This window comes from Dendrobates tinctorius, unplaced genomic scaffold (genome assembly GCF_039654945.1).
Source record: "Dendrobates tinctorius isolate UK_male_01 unplaced genomic scaffold, ASM3965494v1 ptg000104l, whole genome shotgun sequence".
Taxonomy (NCBI): domain Eukaryota; kingdom Metazoa; phylum Chordata; class Amphibia; order Anura; family Dendrobatidae; genus Dendrobates; species Dendrobates tinctorius.
The window spans coordinates 11770534-11786912 of record NW_027361772.1 but is presented as its reverse complement, the minus strand read 5'-3'; the positions used below and the strand labels follow the sequence as shown (position 1 = coordinate 11786912).

The following is a 16379-nucleotide window of genomic DNA, read 5'->3' as shown; positions in this document are numbered from 1 at the left end:
GTGTGAAAATTGCAAGTATTTATGATGACACATTCTCTTTAAAACCCCAGTCACTAGATGACCGTATATCTATAAATCCCTTCAAGTAGTTGATCCAGCTGGAAAACGGTAGAACGGAAAGCTATATATCGTTTTTCCCATTCCCTATTATTTTAGTTGGGTCACATCATGCATGATTTTATATATTTTTTTTAAATTTTCAAAGCTTTTTCAAGAATTAAAATGATCCTAAAAAAGCCAGGAGGGGACTATGCGTTTCAGAGGACTAGTCCAAAAGGCTGGTTTACCGCAGTTTCTCTGCCCCGCTTCCCCCTACTTGTGTGTATAGGCAGAGACCCGTCCCTAAAGAGAAGCGGAGTGGAGAGAAGCCGCTGGGGAACATGACGTTCAGATGAGTAGTCCAAGAGGCAGGTCGCCGGTGGCTTCTCTCTGCTCACCGTGGTTCGTGCAGCACAAATCAGCGGACAGGCTCCCTTCAACATGTAGTTGACATTTCTGGTGTGGGAAAAATATATTTAATGTTATAAACAATAGATATACCATAATTGACAATATTTTTGAATTTGCCAGGAATAATTGGATTTTTTGGGAAATAATCACTTGGTCTTCTGCCAAAACTGGCAGAATTTGTGTAAACCCCCAAAGTGGGCAGTCGTGTTCCAGTTGGGGGCATTGCCATACAGGAAAAAGGGTCTAAAATGTCATTATTAGCCAATAGCAACATAAGCTAGCACGCACCATGGACATGTGCGGCCACCTCTCAATGGCTGAGGATAAGAGTCAGGGTCAAGGGATCCTTATTGGGGAGATTTGCGAGGGTCCCAAAAGTTCTGTTTGGCAACTATGAAGGCTTCAGGTAACGTAAAGTCAAAATCAATTCCGGTAAATACTACCCCAGAAAAGCAGTTTGCTCCATGATATCCCATCTTTAAGGTTCTAAAAATTGAAGATAGACAGGAACCTCCCCCCTGTTGAAAAAATTGTCCTCAATCCAGTTGAAGAGTGGAATAACCAGGCTCGGTCCATCTCCACGGAATTGAGGCACGAGGTTCCACATTATTGGCAGCACTGGGAGTCTCAGAAGTCAACCCAAACTAATCTCACCTGTAAAACTCCCCCCTATACATATATAGCATAAAACTCCTGTATAGCATCACTGATGTCTCATCACCACATCTCTGTGCCTCACCCTTCCTTACAACATGGAAAAGTAATTAAATATAATTATGTCCTCTATGGGGACAAGTGGCATGCAAATATATTTACATGAAGACGCAACCCAAGCCTGAATGCTATTAACTCTCACATCATCCCTGATTATATTAATAATAATGATAATAATAATCTTATACTCCTATGACCGTACGGTCGGCAGCTATCTTGGCAGTCTCTTCCATACACAGGAGCATTCATTCAGCCAAGCTTTCCTATGTCCTATATGACAGAGCCGATGCCAGACATCTCTGGTGGCTTATGTCCAGGAGAACAAAAATATGGACAGTCAGAAATCAGACATGCTAGATCTTTAACTTCCTGAGCATCAATTGTCCAGGCTACCATACTCATTAAACTGTTAGCTGAAACCATCGATATTGGATGGCTTGGTCTACATTAGCATACCTCCCAACTTTTGAAGAAGGGAAAGAGGAACAAAGGCTGTGGCGTGGCAAATTTTAGGCCACGCCCCCACCACACCCATTTTACAACTAGTCACACCCATGTCCACGCCCAACCACACCCATTTAGCACTGCTGATCACACTGACTGGTACTGGGGGCATAGTGGCTGGTACTGTGGGCACACTGACTGGTACTAAGGAAAAGAAAGAAAGAAAACAGAAAAAAGAAAATAGAGAGAGAAAGAAAGGAGAGCGAGAGAAAGAAAGAAGAGAGAGAAAAGAACAGAGAAAGAAAGAAAAAGAACAGAGAGAGAAAGAAAGGGGAAAAGAAGAACAGAAAAATAAAGAGGGGAAATAAAGAAAGAACAGAGAAAAAGAAAGAAAGAAAGAAAAAGCACAGAAAAAAAAGAACAGAGAAAGAAAGAATAGAGAAAGAAATAGAAAAAAGAAAGAACAGAGAGAAAAAGAAAGAAAGAAAGAAAGAAAGAAAGAAAAAGAGGGGAAAGAAAGAAAGAATAGAGAGAAAGAAATAGAAAGAAAGGAAGAACAGAGAAAAAGAAAGAAAGAAAAAGAAAGAAAGAAAGAAAGAAAAAGAAAGAGGGGAGAGAAAGAACAGAGAGAAAAAGAAAGAAAGGGGAAGGAAAGAAAGAGGGGAAAGAAAAAAAGAAAGAACAGAGAGAGAAAGAAAGGGGAAAGAAAGAAAGAACAGAGGGAGAGCAAAAGAAAGAGGAGAAAGAAAGAATAGAGAAACGAACAGAGAGAAAAAGAAAGAAAGAGGGGAAGAAAGAACAAGAACAGAGAGAGAAAAAGAAAGAAAGAAAGGAAAAAAAATGAAAGAAAACAAAGAAAAAAAAAAGAACAGAGATAGAGAGAAAGAGGGGAAAGAAAGAACAGAGGGAAACAGAGAAAGAACAGAGAGAGAGAGAGAAAGAACAGAAAGAAAGAAATAAAGAAAGAGGGGAAAGAAAAAAAAAGAAAGACTAGAGAGAAAGAACAGAGAGAAAGAGAAAGAAAGATTCTATAAAGATACTATAGCAGCCCGGCTCCCATTGTAATGCCCACCTGAGCCTCCCGATGCAGGACATATCATGATCCGCTCATATGGCCGGCATCCCTGATTCCAAGGTGATCCCGCTGTTCGCGCTGTCGGAGAAGGACACGGTGATGGATCTGAAGCATTCCTGGTTCCGTCACAATCTCCTCATGAAATTACCTCATTTCCGGTCAGCTTCCAGTACATCACTTCTGGTGGAACTTTGTATGCCTTGTACACACGCGGCTACGCTACATACACACGCGGCTATGCTACATACACACGCGGCTACGCTCTGCACACCTCGTACACACGTGGCTCCGCTCTGTACACCTCGTACACACGTGGCTCTGCTCCGTACACATACGGCTCTGCTACATCCACACTGTAAACCCTCCTGACCCATCACAGAAACTTTACCTCATCCAGCACCATGACAACCAGCACAGCAGAGTCCTGTAGAGTGCAGACACACACGAAGGCCCCTGATCATGTGACCCCTGACTCCTCCCCTCTCACAGGTCCTGTGCACACAGAACACACAGCCCAGCCACATCACTGCAGGCTGTGGTGGGTCTGGGAGGGCGAGGATGGGGTCGGTGGATTGGGGGGGGGCGTGGCGGCTCAGTGCAATGCGGGAAAAATAGCGTCCCAGGCAGGACGTCGGAGGGAGGTGTCAAAAATGGGACTGTCCCGCGGGAATCGGGACGGTTGGGAGCTATGCATTAGTCTAATGTGAATGGGGGCTTTACACATTTACTTTTAGGCCGCATTCAGTATTTGGTTAGTACTCAGAATTTGTAGCCAAAACCTAGAGTGGGTGATAAACACAAACGTGGTGACGTGTTTTTATTATACTCCCCCTCCCCCACCCCCGATTGTTCCACTCCTGGTTTTGACTTACAAATACTGAGGTAAAATACTGACCAAATCCTGACCGTGTGAATGTGGCCTTAGACCTCAGATCAGACATCTCTGTGGCAGCAACCTCCTTCAATACTTGGTCAAAAGCGGGCAATCAGGTAAGGGAAGCCCCTCACCTCGGTCAGTCTACTCAACCCTAGAAGCGATGAGAAGAACAAGGACAGGTCTTGTTTTCCCAAGGCTTTTGTAGCAGTATTTGTTTCTGAGGCTTTAGTATGCATTGTTGATTGACGTGGTTTAGAGGCGTGTTTACTTTATGACTGTTTTTTCCTGTCCTTTAATGGATAATTAAACAATGACGGTCAGTTACATCACCATTAGCCACCGCGTGTAATGACAGGCAGCTCCTGCATCCAATCATGTGTGCAACTTCGGTATATGCCTGGCCCCACCGTCTTAACGGCCGCGTGACCCTGACTTTAAGTCAGTTTCAGACGAGTACAATCCTTTTTTTTTGTGTACCTGTATTACAACTGCAAATCCTGGCTCATCCAGATGTTTCCCCAAACCCATGAAAATGCAATGAATCTTATTGGAAACCGTTAAAATGACGGTGGACTCACTTTTAGGCCACGTTGCCAAGTAGTGTTAACTCATAGGGGTTGATTCATCAATGCTTTTACGCTAGAAAAGTGGCAGGAAAGTTTTGAAAATTTGCAAAAAAAAAAGTAGTTAAAAAATTTGGTGTCATTCTTATAGTTTTCACACCATTTTGAATCAGCTCTGTCGAAATGGTCAAAAGCTGGGGAGGACCATAAAAATTTAGCACCAAAATCCAAAAAAATAAAATAATTACTCAGGAAAGCAATGGGATAAGGCCAAAAACTAGTCACTTGGTACCCAGTCATAGGTCCTTTAGACCCCACTGATGCCATTTCTGAGAGGTTACCACCTTCCGATAGCCTCTTTAGCGTCAATGGGGATCACATGCCGATAGCCTACAGCACTGATCTAATCATGTGCATGAATGGGTGCGCCCGTGGAGACTACCGGCTATAAACTGTAGTAATGAGGTTCATTTAATCCTATCGGGCAAATAACACATATCTACAGTACCTGTGGGGAGATCACTAGTCAAATATTGACCGGCGCACATTCCTTCTTGGAATTCCGTTTCCCACAGTGAACTAAAGAACCTGATTATGGACAGGACCGAAGTGTCCACTGGATCTCCGAGAAAGTCATTGATAAACTATGTGAAAACTTCCCCTCCCCCAACTAGAGATTATTGACCACAGACTGAGGTATTGTTCTCTTATCAGCTCTATCAGAGACATCCAAAAAGCGACAATGGATAAATGTTTAGTTGTCCATTAGAAAGGCCTTCAGAGATGCACATGGTAATCACCATTATGTTTCGCGCTGTATGCAGGCATTGCTCTCTTCTATCAGCCACATCACATTCAAAAACACAACATAGGATGTCCATTCATAGTAACTATTCCTAGAGTTGAGCTGGGTATTCTCAGGAGTCAGATGGCCCCTAACCCCCTCCATACATCAGCCCTGAGCATGCATGCATTTTCAACAAGGGGCAGAGGAGAAAGATGTCTGTCAGCGGTTTATGTCCCTTGAAAACAAAAGGATTGGCACTGAAATTCCAACAATTTTATTTTACTCTCTCTCGAGGCATGCAACTCAGACCTGCGGAAATCAAGACATGAGAACCGATTCCTCATTTGCAGGGGGGTTTTTTATGTCTGTTTTCTTTTCATCAGCTGATTGATCCCAAAAGTTTGTGTTCACCAGTTTCAGTCCTCCATTCCGAGTAAAGATTTATTTTTTCTCTTGCCACAGCCCTTCTCCAGCAGCTCTGGTACATGTGCTTACAATACAGCTCCTCTGTCAGTTGAGACATACATCTCAGGAGCGGTGTTTCTTCATATTGCAGCTCATTTGAATTAGGTGAGGGGGGCCATTTTATTACATTCTTATAAAACCAGCCATTGCAGCTGTAAAACAGGTCTTGGTACTAATTTGGAGTAGACAAAGTGGTGTTATAACTCCAATGCAGGACTGTTATGATTGGGTCACCGAGGAGGAAAACAAGACCAAGCTAAGCCACAGAAAACCAGAGAGGTTGGTAACTAAGCAGACTGCAGACCCCTGATCCTGTCCACACAACTAGCAGTAGCCGTGGAGCGTACCTACGATGATTCTAGACGCCTCGACACAGCCGGAGGACTAAATAAGCCTAAAGCAAGAAAAGGGGAAATCTAAACTGCCCCAGAGCAGACCCCAAAGGAATAGATAGCCCCCAAACATATAGTGTCGGTGAGACAAGATGAAAACACAAACACAGGTAGGAAAATAGGCTGAGCAAACGACGGGGCCCACACTAACTAGAAAGGACAGGAAAGGAAAGATACTGTCTGCAATCACGCCAAAAAACCCTGCAAAAATGTCCAACACTTCTGATAGCAAAAAAAACCCTGAAGTCACTAGACTTCACCCACTATAACAGCACTCTGGTATATTCTGAAAGCAGAGCAAAAAGAGGCCAATCTAATAAGGGACAAAAAGCAAACTGGCACAAACAGTAACATAAGCATGGAGATTCAGCACAGCCCCAGCCGGGGCTGGCTGACCACACAAAACTGTATAGACAAAACCAAATCAAATGTGAACAATAGCAAAGAACACTTAGCTTGAGAATGCAGGGACTGAACTGGAAACTAAGACCTCAGGAGGCAGGAAAAATCACCAGCAGGGATAGAGGGAGTCAGCTGTCTTAAATCCAGTCAGAGACTCCAGATGTCCAATCGTTGTCCTCATTATCAGGTGGCAGGTCTCTGTTAATTAGATCAGCTTCATTACCTCCTGCAACCACCAGAGGGAGCCCGGAAAGAGAACTCGCAACTCCTCTGTCAATACAACCAGCTCCACCACCCTCACCAGCAACCAGAGGTAGACCAGAAAGTGAATTCACAACACAGGACTAAGGGTGCATACACCTATGTACTGTACATACATTCACATCATGACCAACTTCCTTGGTAAAATTTTGCACACTTCCCTAAACTCAGAATTACCCTCTTTTGTCATGAAGGATCACATTGCTCGTGTTTAATTACTACTGTGAGCACGGAGTATGTTAGATGTGCAAACAGTCATTTGGTGAAACTGCACTCCCTGTGGTCACAAGGGGATACTGCAGGATCCTGGAACAAAATACAGGTTACCAACTAATATCACACAGTTTCTATCCATATAGTCACAAAATTGACTTTCTGGTAGACAACCGGGGGTGTCACATACTTATCACAATACCTGGTTTGGAGTTCTCTGCCAACGCAATCACTACCAAATTGCTAAATAGGTAAATAATTTCCGCTTGCTGTCATTGAATAGAGACATTCTTTCCTGCATCCAGACAAAACTTTTCACAGCTGAGGTTTTGCTACAATTGTCTCCAACCCAAGATCTAGCACAAAACTCTATCCTGTCCTGATCTTTTGCTACCATGTGTGGCTCACAGACCATCGCAGAATACATGCAGCTGTCACAAACCCTCCGCTGCGAGAAACAACTTCTGGGCATAGCTTTTAGTTTTGTATTATATTAGAAAGCTGCAGAACTTTTCATCCCTTATTAAGGGAGTGCGCGAGACAGGACAAATCAAAGGCACGGCCTGTCCCAACACGTTGCGTCAGGCCCCTCTGTCGGCGGCGTAGTGAAGCGTGCAGGATGCGCTATAGGGGCTCGTCACTTGTTTGACTACCCATTAACCCTTCCCTTGCTAAAAAAGGACCTTTTCTGGTTCTTGAGTCCAAACGCTGCAGTTCTTCGTCAGAGGTTTAAAGACACGAGTGTGAACCAGGAGTTCACAGCTGCTGTAGTCACGTCTTTGACCCCCATTTTAGGGGGATCATAGCACCTCTTCAACGATCAACCGAAGTCTAGACCCCCATGACCATTTGCACTCAAGAAGCAAGTGTTCTGAGCAACCTATTGCCCAATTTGTGTTGTGTCACAACTCAAATTGAAGAACACCAATATTTAAGGCCCTGTGCCGTTTCATGCTTAAAAGGGTTGTCCAACACATCACTTCTGCGTCAGGAGGACAACTATGGCTGCTCACCTCCTGACGGAGAAGTGATCGGTGCCGAATAGTCCAATTAATTAAAAGAAGTGGTGCTCGTACCTGCCAGTGATGAGCAAACGTGCTCGGATTAGGTGTTATCTCAGCATGCTCGGGGGCTAACAGAGTAACATAGGCGTGCCCGAATAATATGTTCGAGTCCCCACAGCTGCATGAGAGCCACAATCCATGCAGGGATTACCTAAAAATAGGGTATTCCTACATGTCTTGTGGCTGTCAAACAGGGGAGGGGACTCGAACATATGTCGGCTGTAGACTCTGGCGACTATGGACACATATGGACCTGACTGGTCCCAGGACAGAGGCAGCGCTGTAAGATTTGTTACTTTCTTCATATGGCTGCAGGAAGTCGGCAGATTGCTTAGTCTCTGAGGTAAGATATTGACACAGGCGACATGTAAGAACTCATTAGAAAACATACAGCGTCTCCCGGTAAACAGCGCCCCAGACATGTACCAGGAGCCGGGGAATCAGCTCTATAGAAACGGATGGCTCGGCTACTAGAGGACATAACACACTGGTCCCGGCAGCGGGCACAGACTCCTATACGCGGCTGTTGCAGCATGCTGGGAGTTGTAGTGTCGCAACAGCAGGAGGGCCTCAGGTTAGGGCGCTTTCACATTGTGCTTAGTACAGGCTCAGCGGCCCCCTCAAGACTTATGTCCCGAACCCCCCTATAAAATGGGATTGGGACGCATGCGCCAACGGAGCCGTAGACTAGAACGGTGCTGGCATTTATCATTTTCAGGCGCGCACGCCTACTAGAGGCAGATAAGTCTGGGTGTCAGTCTCCGTACCCGGCCAGAGCACAATTTCGCTCTGCCGGCACCATTATATCCTATGGCTCCGTTGGCGCAAACCCTGTTTTATAGGGGGTTGGGGCATAAGCCCCGATGGGACCAAAGAGCGTGTACTAAACGCAATGCGCTACACTTTTTGCGTTACCTTTTTTTTTTTAACTATTTCTTTATTTAAATTATTTTTCCTGAAAATTTTGGTTCTCCAGAAGTTTCAGTTTAGACAGATTCATAAAATGCGACTTTTACAGAGAGTCATGCCATTCCCCCCCCCAATCTCATTTCAGTGTCCCCCCTGGAATAAGGTTTCTGGAGGCGGTTTCAAATTTGGTGCATTTTTAAAGGATTTGCAACTTTTGGTGCTAAAAAGCGGCAAAAAAAAGCTAATATATATATATATATGATAAAAAAAAGGCATTTGATTTTTTCACCATTTTTTGTAGAATTTCGCACAAAAAAAACATCAGTGAATACCACAAGACAAATAAAAATGAATTCAATATATGGCAAATGATGAATCGGGCCCTATATGTCCTTGATTACCTGGACCTGCGACCTTTTGGGCTTTTGGTTAAAGGTGTGTCCACTACTCCGACAACCCCTTCTTAATTAGTAGGTCCCCTCCTTATAGAATGCGGACACCCCCTATAAAGAGAGGATAACTTACCGAATGCCGAGACCCCCACTGATCCCAAGAACAGGTCTCTCTAGTCCCAGCGGATGGTCCTGCAACGTTCGGGAAGTTCTCTATCTTATAGATAGGTGGTGACTTCTAATCTTAGTACATGCTCTAAGTTTTTTTTTAATACTCTCAAAAACTGTAGTTAACTACATTATAAATTTACTGGGAAAATTTTGAAAGCAATTAAGTTAAACATTTTGAACTTGTAAAATGCTCCAGAGCTGCAATCACAATTCTGCTTGTTGATTTTTGGAAACAAAGTCAAAGTTGTCGTCAGATACCCACATGAGCAGATTAAGTCAGACATACAGTGTTCTTCCGCTGAGTGCTATGTTGGGGTTTTTGCTGGAATCCCCAATGGAGTCGGTGTGGACGCTCTCTGTTCTCCGTCCTGGCAGAACTCGTCTTCACATATGCACAAAAAAAAAACACTTTGTCTGCCGAGGATCTGTGCGTATCTAAAGACGAATGCTACCAGGATAGGGACCAGACGACATCCACAGTGACACCGCCATCCTCAATCAGGGTAACGGCTCCGTTGGGGGTTCCTGTTTTTTGGGGATACCAACAGATACCCCAACATGGTGTGCACTCTACTATTGTGAACAGAGTCTTAGCAGTCAGCCTATTATGCAGGGAAACACCATTTTTACTCTTGGTGCCCGGGTGTAATGACAAAACCCAGAGAAAGCTCTGAGCAAGAGGGAAAGGATTCGTGATTTCAGCTGTGAAGCCCAGAAAACTGTGAATGGATCTCTGGACAGTAAGACCCGTGTCACAGGTAGAATAACTCATGGTCCAAGTACGGACCGGCCGCGGCTCCCCAAACTCTCGTGTGTGGGTTCAGTTCAGGAGACCCCCATTTCCCGTCCGGATATTGCGATTCGGGCTCGGACCCGGACGGGTGAAACTTGCCTAAGGATTTGGCCAGAAGAGGGGCGGCTTCTCTGGCTACAATCTGCCTATTAATTCCCAATTGTAAATTACATGGGTCATCCAGGCATTAAAAAAAACCTGATGGCCTATTCATTAATATTAGATTAGTCGGGGGTCTGAGGCTAATCGCCCCCAAATGACCAGCTGACTGCGCTGTAGTAGTCGGGGGGAGCGCTGCTGACCCTTTACCGCAGCACGACAGACTTTCTCCAATTGATAGACGTAGCGGACCATGAAGCCAAATATGAGGCGGCCATATACCAGCAGCATGTACAAGGGGGAAACAGGACAGGACTACTACCCTCATCTGACCCAGAATCCGGGCACGGAGCGTCTGCCCAATGCAAATGCTTCATATGATGCTGCCCTCATCGTCAGTATCAGGCCATACCCCAGTATCAGTACTAAAGTCCATACCCCAGTATCAGTACTAAAGTCCATACCCCAGTATCAGTACTAAAGTCCATACCCCAGTATCAGTACTAAAGTCCATACCCCAGTATCAGTACTAAAGTCCATACCCCAGTATCAGTACTAAAGTCCATACCCCAGTATCAGTACCACCAGTCCATACCCCAGTATCAGTACCACCAGTCCATACCCCAGTATCAGTACCAGGCCTTACCCCAGTATCAGTACTAAAGTCCATACCCCAGTATCAGTACTGAAGTCCATACCCCAGTATCAGTACTAAAGTCCATACCCCAGTATCAGTACCACCAGTCCATACCCCAGTATCAGTACCAGGCCTTACCCCAGTATCAGTACAAGGCCATACCCCAGTATCAGTACTAGGCCATACCCCAGTATCAGTACTAGGCCATACCCCAGTATCAGTACTAGCCCATACCCCAGTATCAGTACTAAAGTCCATACCCCAGTATCAGTACTAAAGTCCATAACCCAGTATCAGTACTAGTCCATACCCCAGTATCAGTACCACCAGTCCATACCCCAGTATCAGTACCAGGCCTTACCCCAGTATCAGTACCAGGCCTTACCCCAGTATCAGTACCAGTCCTTACCCCAGTATCAGTACCAGTCCTTACCCCAGTATCAGTACCAGTCCTTACCCCAGTATCAGTACCAGTCCTTACCCCAGTATCAGTACCAGTCCTTACCCCAGTATCAGTACTATAGTCCATACCCCAGTATCAGTACTAGTCCATACCCCAGTATCAGTACCACCAGTCCATAACCCAGTATCAGTACCAGTCCTTACCCCAGTATCAGTACCAGGCCTTACCCCAGTATCAGTACCAGTCCTTACCCCAGTATCAGTACCAGTCCTTACCCCAGTATCAGTACCAGTCCTTACCCCAGTATCAGTACTATAGTCCATACCCCAGTATCAGTACTAGTCCATACCCCAGTATCAGTACCACCAGTCCATAACCCAGTATCAGTACCAGTCCTTACCCCAGTATCAGTACCAGGCCTTACCCCAGTATCAGTACCAGTCCTTACCCCAGTATCAGTACCAGTCCTTACCCCAGTATCAGTACTATAGTCCATACCCCAGTATCAGTACTAGTCCATACCCCAGTATCAGTACCACCAGTCCATACCCCAGTATCAGTACCACCAGTCCATACCCCAGTATCAGTACCAGTCCTTACCCCAGTATCAGTACCAGTCCTTACCCCAGTATCAGTACCAGTCCTTACCCCAGTATCAGTACTATAGTCCATACCCCAGTATCAGTACTAGTCCATACCCCAGTATCAGTACCACCAGTCCATACCCCAGTATCAGTACCAGTCCTTACCCCAGTATCAGTACCAGGCCTTACCCCAGTATCAGTACCAGTCCTTACCCCAGTATCAGTACTATAGTCCATACCCCAGTATCAGTACCCCACGCCATTACTACTACACCTACTGGACTACAGATACTTTCCTACAGTTTAGTCCCATCTGCCATTGCTGATCCCTCTGGAAAGTCCTTCCCTGCCCCAACACTGCTGGAATAGCAGAGTGATGGACTCATAACTGCACATTACTGCCGCATCACTGACACACACCGCTGGGAGTTGTAGTACTCTGAATACTCACATCAGCAGATGAGATCATGGAGGTCGGCGGTGATCGCGCACAGGGGGCTGACACGTTGCACACACTCATCTCTCTGATAATGGTAGAACGAAGTATAGAAATAACAGCGATCCCCCCATTCACAGATCAGGACTTACCAGGACCGATCCCAGCTCAGGACACACAGACAGGACAGCGCCTCATCTCCTGCCGGACCGGACCATGCTACAGCTACAGGAGGGGGCAGCGACCGGCTCCGGGATCTCCTGGCTGAGCGCATAGTGAGGGGGAGGAGCAGCGCCGCACCTCCAGGCGATCACTACAGCAGCTGTGAGGGCGGCGGCACGTGGTGTCAGTGCTGTGCTGCCTGCACTAACCTGCTATAGGGGGGTCACCAGAGCCAGCTACAGGTGTGCTCCGTGCTGTGCTGCCTGCACTAACCTGCTATAGGGGGGGTCACCAGAGCCAGCTACAGGTGTGCTCCGTGCTGTGCTGCCTGCACTAACCTGCTATAGGGGGGTCACCAGAGCCAGCTACAGGTGTGCTCAGTGCTGTGCTGCCTGCACTAACCTGCTATAGGGGGATCACCAGAGCCAGCTACAGGTGTGCTCCGTGCTGTGCTGCCTGCACTAACCTGCTATAGGGGGATCACCAGAGCCAGCTACAGGTGTGCTCAGTGCTGTGCTGCCTGCACTAACCTGCTATAGGGGGGGTCACCAGAGCCAGCTACAGGTGTGCTCCGTGCTGTGCTGCCTGCACTAACCTGCTATAGGGGGGTCACCAGAGCCAGCTACAGGTGTGCTCCGTGCTGTGCTGCCTGCACTAACCTGCTATAGGGGATCATCAGAGCCAGCTACAGGTGTGCTCCGTGCTGTGCTGCCTGCACTAACCTGCTATAGGGGGATCACCAGAGCCAGCTACAGGTGTGCTCAGTGCTGTGCTGCCTGCACTAACCTGCTATAGGGGGTCATCAGAGCCAGCTACGGGTGTGCTCCGTGCTGTGCTGCCTGCACTAACCTGCTATAGGGGGGTCACCAGAGCCAGCTACAGGTGTGCTCCGTGCTGTGCTGCCTGCACTAACCTGCTATAGGGGGGTCACCAGAGCCAGCTACAGGTGTGCTCAGTGCTGTGCTGCCTGCACTAACCTGCTATAGGGGGATCACCAGAGCCAGCTACAGGTGTGCTCAGTGCTGTGCTGCCTGCACTAACCTGCTATAGGGGGTCATCAGAGCCAGCTACGGGTGTGCTCCGTGCTGTGCTGCCTGCACTAACCTGCTATAGGGGGATCACCAGAGCCAGCTACAGGTGTGCTCCGTGCTGTGCTGCCTGCACTAACCTGCTATAGGGGGATCACCAGAGCCAGCTACGGGTGTGCTCCGTGCTGTGCTGCCTGCACTAACCTGCTATAGGGGATCATCAGAGCCAGCTACGGGTGTGCTCCGTGCTGTGCTGCCTGCACTAACCTGCTATAGGGGGTCACCAGAGCCAGCTACGGGTGTGCTCCGTGCTGTGCTGCCTGCACTAACCTCCTATAGGGGGTCACCAGAGCCAGCTACGGGTGTGCTCCGTGCTGTGCTGCCTGCACTAACCTGCTATAGGGGGTCACCAGAGCCAGCTACAGGTGTGCTCCGTGCTGTGCTGCCTGCACTAACCTGCTATAGGGGGATCACCAGAGCCAGCTACAGGTGTGCTCAGTGCTGTGCTGCCTGCACTAACCTGCTATAGGGGGTCATCAGAGCCAGCTACGGGTGTGCTCCGTGCTGTGCTGCCTGCACTAACCTGCTATAGGGGGGTCACCAGAGCCAGCTACAGGTGTGCTCCGTGCTGTGCTGCCTGCACTAACCTGCTATAGGGGGGTCACCAGAGCCAGCTACAGGTGTGCTCAGTGCTGTGCTGCCTGCACTAACCTGCTATAGGGGGATCACCAGAGCCAGCTACAGGTGTGCTCAGTGCTGTGCTGCCTGCACTAACCTGCTATAGGGGGTCATCAGAGCCAGCTACGGGTGTGCTCCGTGCTGTGCTGCCTGCACTAACCTGCTATAGGGGGATCACCAGAGCCAGCTACAGGTGTGCTCCGTGCTGTGCTGCCTGCACTAACCTGCTATAGGGGGATCACCAGAGCCAGCTACGGGTGTGCTCCGTGCTGTGCTGCCTGCACTAACCTGCTATAGGGGATCATCAGAGCCAGCTACGGGTGTGCTCCGTGCTGTGCTGCCTGCACTAACCTGCTATAGGGGGTCACCAGAGCCAGCTACGGGTGTGCTCCGTGCTGTGCTGCCTGCACTAACCTCCTATAGGGGGTCACCAGAGCCAGCTACGGGTGTGCTCCGTGCTGTGCTGCCTGCACTAACCTGCTATAGGGGGTCACCAGAGCCAGCTACAGGTGTGCTCCGTGCTGTGCTGCCTGCACTAACCTCCTATAGGGGGTCACCAGAGCCAGCTACGGGTGTGCTCCGTGCTGTGCTGCCTGCACTAACCTGCTATAGGGGGATCACCAGAGCCAGCAACGGGTGTGCTCCGTGCTGTGCTGCCTGCACTAACCTGCTATAGGGGATCATCAGAGCCAGCTACGGGTGTGCTCCGTGCTGTGCTGCCTGCACTAACCTGCTATAGGGGGATCACCAGAGCCAGCTACAGGTGTGCTCCGTGCTGTGCTGCCTGCACTAACCTCCTATAGGGGATCATCAGAGCCAGCTAGGGGTGTGCTCAGTGCTGTACTGCCTGCACTAACCTGCTATAGGGGGATCACCAGAGCCAGCTACAGGTGTGCTCCGTGCTGTGCTGCCTGCACTAACCTGCTATAGGGGGATCACCAGAGCCAGCTACAGGTGTGCTCCGTGCTGTGCTGCCTGCACTAACCTGCTATAGGGGGTCATCAGAGCCAGCTACGGGTGTGCTCAGTGCTGTGCTGCCTGCACTAACCTGCTATAGGGGGATCACCAGAGCCAGCTACAGGTGTGCTCCGTGCTGTGCTGCCTGCACTAACCTGCTATAGGGGGATCACCAGAGCCAGCTACGGGTGTGCTCCGTGCTGTGCTGCCTGCACTAACCTGCTATAGGGGATCATCAGAGCCAGCTACGGGTGTGCTCCGTGCTGTGCTGCCTGCACTAACCTGCTATAGGGGGTCACCAGAGCCAGCTACGGGTGTGCTCCGTGCTGTGCTGCCTGCACTAACCTCCTATAGGGGGTCACCAGAGCCAGCTACGGGTGTGCTCCGTGCTGTGCTGCCTGCACTAACCTGCTATAGGGGGTCACCAGAGCCAGCTACAGGTGTGCTCCGTGCTGTGCTGCCTGCACTAACCTCCTATAGGGGGTCACCAGAGCCAGCTACGGGTGTGCTCCGTGCTGTGCTGCCTGCACTAACCTGCTATAGGGGGATCACCAGAGCCAGCAACGGGTGTGCTCCGTGCTGTGCTGCCTGCACTAACCTGCTATAGGGGATCATCAGAGCCAGCTACGGGTGTGCTCCGTGCTGTGCTGCCTGCACTAACCTGCTATAGGGGGATCACCAGAGCCAGCTACAGGTGTGCTCCGTGCTGTGCTGCCTGCACTAACCTCCTATAGGGGATCATCAGAGCCAGCTAGGGGTGTGCTCAGTGCTGTACTGCCTGCACTAACCTGCTATAGGGGGATCACCAGAGCCAGCTACAGGTGTGCTCCGTGCTGTGCTGCCTGCACTAACCTGCTATAGGGGGATCACCAGAGCCAGCTACAGGTGTGCTCCGTGCTGTGCTGCCTGCACTAACCTGCTATAGGGGGTCATCAGAGCCAGCTACGGGTGTGCTCAGTGCTGTGCTGCCTGCACTAACCTCCTATAGGGGATCATCAGAGCCAGCTACGGGTGTGCTCCGTGCTGTGCTGCCTGCACTAACCTCCTATAGGGGGATCACCAGAGCCAGCTACAGGTGTGCTCCGTGCTGTGCTGCCTGCACTAACCTGCTATAGGGGGATCACCAGAGCCAGCTACAGGTGTGCTCCGTGCTGTGCTGCCTGCACTAACCTGCTATAGGGGGTCATCAGAGCCAGCTACGGGTGTGCTCAGTGCTGTGCTGCCTGCACTAACCTCCTATAGGGGATCATCAGAGCCAGCTACGGGTGTGCTCCGTGCTGTGCTGCCTGCACTAACCTCCTATAGGGGGATCACCAGAGCCAGCTACAGGTGTGCTCCGTGCTGTGCTGCCTGCACTAACCTGCTATAGGGGGATCACCAGAGCCAGCTACAGGTGTGCTCCGTGCTGTGCTGTCTGCACTAA

At 48.9% G+C, this 16379-nt stretch overlaps 1 protein-coding gene across 2 annotated transcripts in view; it reads right to left on the bottom strand.

Annotated features, from left to right (window-relative positions):
• LOC141100338 (volume-regulated anion channel subunit LRRC8E-like) overlaps nt 1-12488 on the bottom strand; it is a 44859-nt gene extending 32371 nt beyond the window's left edge. The window contains exon 1 of one of the 2 annotated variants that reach the window (XM_073588745.1): nt 12284-12488. The gene's annotated coding sequence lies outside the window, so the exon portion shown is untranslated. Of the gene's footprint in view, nt 1-12146 lie in introns of both variants that reach the window. The other variant, XM_073588746.1, reaches the window with a different exon arrangement.
• Nucleotides 12489-16379: the final 3891 nt, after the last annotated feature.